This window comes from Berghia stephanieae, chromosome 5 (assembly GCF_034508935.2).
Source record: "Berghia stephanieae isolate SIO BIC M18660-M18661 chromosome 5, UCSD_Bste_1.3, whole genome shotgun sequence".
Taxonomy (NCBI): Eukaryota; Metazoa; Mollusca; class Gastropoda; order Nudibranchia; family Aeolidiidae; genus Berghia; species Berghia stephanieae.
The window spans coordinates 72,986,611-72,992,610 of record NC_088364.1 but is presented as its reverse complement, the minus strand read 5'-3'; the positions used below and the strand labels follow the sequence as shown (position 1 = coordinate 72,992,610).

At 35.5% G+C, this 6,000-nt stretch overlaps 1 protein-coding gene across 4 annotated transcripts in view; it reads left to right on the top strand.

Annotated features, from left to right (window-relative positions):
• LOC144973558 (COP9 signalosome complex subunit 1-like) overlaps positions 1–5,492 on the top strand; it is a 29,048-nt gene extending 23,556 nt beyond the window's left edge. For all 4 annotated transcript variants that reach the window (XM_078916158.1, XM_078916159.1, XM_078916160.1 and 1 more), the window contains exon 14: positions 1–5,492. This exon is cut by the window's left edge. The gene's annotated coding sequence lies outside the window, so the exon portion shown is untranslated.
• The last annotated feature ends 508 nt before the right edge of the window (positions 5,493–6,000 follow it).

Sequence of the window (6,000 nt, the reverse complement as noted above, 5' to 3'; positions counted from 1 at the left end):
TGGCTTTGACCAAAAAAAAGAAAAAAAAAGTCATAATAGGTATGACTTTTTCCTTTTTTATACGTCTTTAAAGTCATTCTGATTGCTAGTTTATTCACTCGTGTAAATTTAGTAATTTGTAGGCCAAGGTCTGACTTGCCTTGCCCAACTTTGTTCTTTTCAAATTGATTGTGAATCATCATGTATACACTCTGGCAATCTCTTCTACCCTCCTATATCATGAGCTCTTTCTGTGGAGTTTTGCGCCCTTTTTTTTTTTTTCTTTTGGGAATGTGGCCATTTGGTTTTGCTAAGAGGGTAGCATCGATTTTTAATTTAAAAATTGAGACTTTTTTTAAAACTTGTAAATCATTTGTTGATTCTGTATTATGTTAGGTTTTTAATAATATATTTGCATTTTGAAGGCCTTTTGTATCCCTTACGGCTGTGGGGTTCCTGACCTCCCATAGTGGGCAGGGGGGTACATACTGTGTCTTCTATCCCCTTATAACTTATCCAACATGCTTTCTGTCTTTGTCTTGGAATGGGATTACTTTTTTTCCTGGCCCTCGTCGGAGTCCTGGCTGGGAGGGAAACAGTCAAATGCATGGTTATTGTTTTGGGAGATGATATTTTTTCCCTTGTAAATCATCTCTCTGTTATGTATTATTATATTTGTTATTTTTAATGTTTAATGTAAGCATTTGAGTGTATTCCTCTTTGTTGGATTTTGTGCTTGTGTCCGGATGAGACTTATATGTGGTCTCAAACTAAGTACTTTGATAGTGTGCTCTTGGAAATCTACATCTGATCCCTATTTGTTCCCAATTCCCCTATGTCTTACATTTTCTTGGGTGCTTTATTTGTAATTCTAGAACTTTTTACTATCCCATTTTCTTCCTTTTTACTGGCACTGATATAATCTAAATGTGTTGCAAGCGCCGTAAAACCCTTAAAAACAAAAACATATCCCTTACGGCAGACTAGATACTGGGTGGGGATCCTGACCTCCCATAGTGGGCAGGAAGGTACTTACTGTGTCTTCTATCCCCCTATATCTGTTTTCCAATTGCTTTCTGTCTTGTCTTAGAATGAGATTACTTGGTTTTGTCCTGGCCCTGGCCTGATGCCCTGGCTGAGAGGGAAACATTCAAATGTATGGTTAGTTTCGGGAGATGATATTTTTTTTCCTTGTAAATCATCTCTCTGTTATGCACTGTATTATGTTCTGTATTATATATCATTTGTAAACATTTGAGTGTGTTCCTCTTAGTTGGGACCTGTGCTTGTGTCTGGATGAGACTTTTAGGTGATATCAAACTAAGCACTTTGATAGTGTGCTCTTGGAATCTACATTTGTTCCCTATTTGAACCAATTCCCCTCTGTCTTACCTTTTCTTGGGTGCTTTAATTGTAATTCTATAACTTTTTAGTATCCCATGTTCTTTCTTTTTACTGGAGCTGATATGACCGTAATGTGTTGCAAGCGCCGTAAAACCCTTAAAAACTAAACTAAACTCAGACTAGATACAACTTTTGGGTATCTCATCTCCTTTGTCTTTTTCTTAGGTACTTGATTTAGTTTTATAATTTATAATACAAAGTTGATTTGCATTTGGGATGAATAGGTTTGTGAGAAATTTAATTATAGATTTAGAAATTGTTTTGATATTTTATTTTAAAGTGATATTTTGTTATTGATATTGATTATTCCATCAAACTTTTAGTATTATTTGCTTTCTTATTAGCAGGTGTTAATTTGTTTAGAATTGTGCATTTAGGCTTGTTTTTTTTTCCCCTTGTTTTTAAATGAATGTATATGAAAGTGTTTATTAGCATCACTCATTATTTCAAATGTTTGAAGTTTATGAAATGCTTTATAGATATTCTTGAGGAATCAATTTACTCTTTGATAGTTCATGATGTAGATGCAATAAGAAACCAGCTTTGTCAGTTTGTGGATTACAGCCCATCTGCAATAGATATCTTGGCTTCTTTTAAAATTTTGTTTGTTTTTCAAATCTCTTGTTATATTTATAATAATGGTTTTCTACAATCACCTTAACAATAATCACTGATGACACTACCATACTATCCCTATCAACCTCCCATAGTGGGCAGGGGGGTTACATACTGTCTTCTATCCCCTTATAACAGTTTTCCAACATGCTTTCTGCCTTTGTCTTGGAATGAGATTACTTGGTTTTGTCCTGGCTGGGAGGGAAACAGTCAAATGTATAGTTAGTTTTGGGAGATGATTTTTTTTTTTTTTCCTTGTAAATCATCTCTCTGTTATGCACTGTATTATGTATTATATGTATTTTATTTGTAAACATTTGAGTGTATTCCTCTTAGTGGGGACTGTGCCTGTGTCTGGATGAGACTTTTAGGTGATCTCAGACTAAGTACATTGGGGGTATGCTCTTGGAATCTACATCTGATCCTTATTTGTTCCCAGTTCCCCTTTGTCTTACTTTCTCTTGGCTGCTTTAATTGTAATTCTAGAACTTTCTATCCCATTTTCTTCCTTTTTACTGGCGCTGATATAACCTAGATGTGTTGCAAGCGCCGTAAAACCCTTAAAAACAAAACAAATCTCTTGTTATATTTATAATAATGGTTTTCTACAGCATTGACCTTTGACATATCATAGCACTTCATTCCAATCACCTTTACATTAATCACTAATGACACTATCATACTATCCCTATCACTATCAAGCTAATAGACCCTATTAAGGAGGACATCCTCCTCCTCTTCCAGACCTCAGTTCCAGTATCTTTTTTAATGCAAATTGAAATAGTCATATACACTTTCTCATCTGGCTTCACCAAAGTGACAAACCTGGGTGGGGATCCTGACCTCCCCTAGTAGGCAGGGAGGTACATGCTGTGTCATATACACTTTCTCATCTGGCTTCACCAAAGTGACAAACTCCCTCTCTCTCTCGTATTGCTTGCAAACAATGATAAATTATAATACAAGTATTATACACTAGGTGATGGATGGGGTCTTTCCACCTCCCGTGATCTGTCATCTGCATTTTTTGCGGCCGCAGATTTTGGCAAATTTCCCAAAATTGGCAAATCGCGTGGCAAATTTGGGGGGGAAAAAGAAGCGAAAACAAAATAACGAAAAAAAAAGTGCGAAACTTGAGAAATGTTGCAGCTTTGCCTGGGCCCAAACCAAGGGAAGCTACTCTCTACGGATAATGATCCTTTAAAATCTTTGTAACAACGCTATTGTGTAAATTAATAAATGTAGCCTCCTTAAATGTAATAAATTGTCTTTTATATATTTTTTTTCTGTATCGCGTGTTAATTTTTACTGAAACGCTTAGTTCTCCTTGGCAAGTTTTGGGGGGTTTTTTGGCAAATTTTAGGTCCCAATTTGGCAAAAAATGCAGATGACAACATGATGGGCAGGAGGTTGCTTGCTGCGTCTTCTAGCTTTTGTCTTGGAATGGGATTACCTGGTTTGTCCTGGTCCTTGTGGAGTCCTTGGCTGAGAGCGAAACAGTCAAATGTATATTATTAGTTTTGGGAGGTGATTTTTTTTTTTTCCTTGAAAATCAGTAAATCATCTCTCTGATATGAATTGATCGTTATATTTTTGTTTTGAACATATCTTGTAAACATTTGAGTGTTCCTCTTAGTGGGGTCCTGTGCTGGCGTCTGGAGTTGTCTGAAATGACCTAAATGTGTTGCAAATGCTGTAAGACCAACATGTACTTATTTGCAGGTCTGATAACCCAATTCCTTATGGGCTCATTGTTGTAATGGAAATCTCAAAAATGACGCAAATTGTCTATTTTTTAATATTAAACTAGACTCAAAAGTGATTTTAGATGTCAGACCTGCTTATATATACACAGCATTTGTTTTTTTTAACGTTGACCCTGTTAGTTTGAAGGGGTGTGACAACTTAACAACCCAAGTAGTTGATTTCTGTTCTTATTCAACTCGTTTTAACAATTGATTATTGTTGTCAAATTGTACCAGGGCCAGTTTTCAGAATTTTTTGATGTTTATGCCTTCCACTACATCTTGTTACAATGGCATATTTTCTTTCAAAATGTGAAATTTGTCATGGCTTAGGATAGTGTTTTAAAATAATTATTTTATTTTTAATGTATTACAGATTGGCTTTTTAAAACTTTAAAAACCATCGTGATTTTGACCTGACAATCTGTCTTGGCAGAGCTGGTGTTCATCTCAATCCTCGCATTTTACAGTGGAGTCTTGTCGTTAGAACCGATTCCTTACCCTAACACACGGTGTACAATTTAACGGTTGGATGAAAGTGTATATTTTTGTGCATACAGTTTATGGTTGAATGGAAGTGTATATATTTGTGCGAGAGTGCGTATTCGTGTGAGATAGATGTACAGGAGGAGAGGTTGAGGAAAAAGGGGTAGATTTAAGGTGTAATTTTTCTTGAAGGATATATATCTTGAATACTGAAGAGTAAGAGGTATTCCCAATCGACGAATTGGAATCATTTTTGAGTAGACAATAACAAGATTATAAATCCTATTGTTAGTTCCTGGCACTGGTTTGCCACAAGGATTGGTTGCTGCTTAGATTTGAATCTACGTAGTAAACTGTTTCCCTTCGTCTTACATTTTTTGGGCACCCATGTTATTAATAATAAAAAAGGTATTTGATAATACAGATAGGTATAAAGTACTTTCCACTCCAAGCGTTCATCGACACTGAACTCCATATTCGTCCTCTTGTGTTGTCTTGTATAACTAAACTAAGTAGTCTCCACTGTTTTACTTAATCTAGGACCCTTATATAGGCGTAGTCGATTAAACTCTTCTTCCGTTTTACTGGTGTTGTGGATGGAATATGGTTGACAGGCCGTAAATAAAAATCGTCAACAAAAGCGTCTTCCTTTTTTCCTGGTGCCGATACAGGTTAAAATTCCATTGACTAGTCATCCAATGTGGTTTATGAATTAAAATCGCAAAGATGTGATGTTATCAGACAAGGGTAGAATAGGCAAGAGAACTTGGTTAAAGAACTGCAGTTTATTTTCTTCTTTTTTGTTTTAACAAGGCTGATGACAGGCAATACAAATTGTGCCCGGAGGAGAGACTTCCTTGTATAAATGAGCCATGGGTAAACGAACTTTCATTCCTAGAATTTTAATAAAATAAACATGAATTTAAAGGCTACACAAAATACAATATGATTTAGTTGTATTTGAATTATTTACATACTTTGATTTTAGCTTGTATATAAAATGAGAGTGATCCCCTGATATTGTATCTTTGTGTAAGAAGAGTCGCAAGAGGACCATGTGTGCTTTCTGCAAGAATGATATAGCCTGTTTGTAGCTTGTTGAAGCTGATGGTTTGATATCAGTCAATCACTCTAGTACCGTATCATCACTGATATGAACCTTTGTTGCCAGACTCAGTATCAAGATTATTATTCTTCATGCATATTATAACTCAAAATGAAATATTGATAATTCGAGAAATTAAACAAATTAAAAATAATAAATTTCCTATTGATTTTTTTTTTCTTGTGTTGCGAGTATTGAAACCCCATGGTGGGCATGTGACTTGTGTCTTCTCACTATATTATCTCTTTTCCGAGTTGCTTTCTATCTCTGTCTTGGAATGAGATTACTTGATTTGTCCTGGTCTTGGCTGAGCGGTAAATATATAGCATTGTTTTCGGAGATGAAATTTTTTTCATTGTAAATCATATTTTATTATATACCATAATAGCATTTGAGTGTATTCCAATACCTGCCTACTTGAAGATTTCAAAATCAGTAACCAATTCCAAATTCTCCCATAGTGGGCAGAGGGGTACATACTGTGTCTTCTATTCCCTTATATCCGTTTTCCAACATGCTTTCTGTCTTTGTCTTGGAATGAGATTACTTCGTTTTGTCCTGGTCCTGGCCAGATGCCCTGGCTGAGAGGGAAGCAGTCGAATGTATAGTTAGTTTTGGGAGATGATATTTTTTTCATTGTAAATCATCTCTCTGTTATGCACTGTA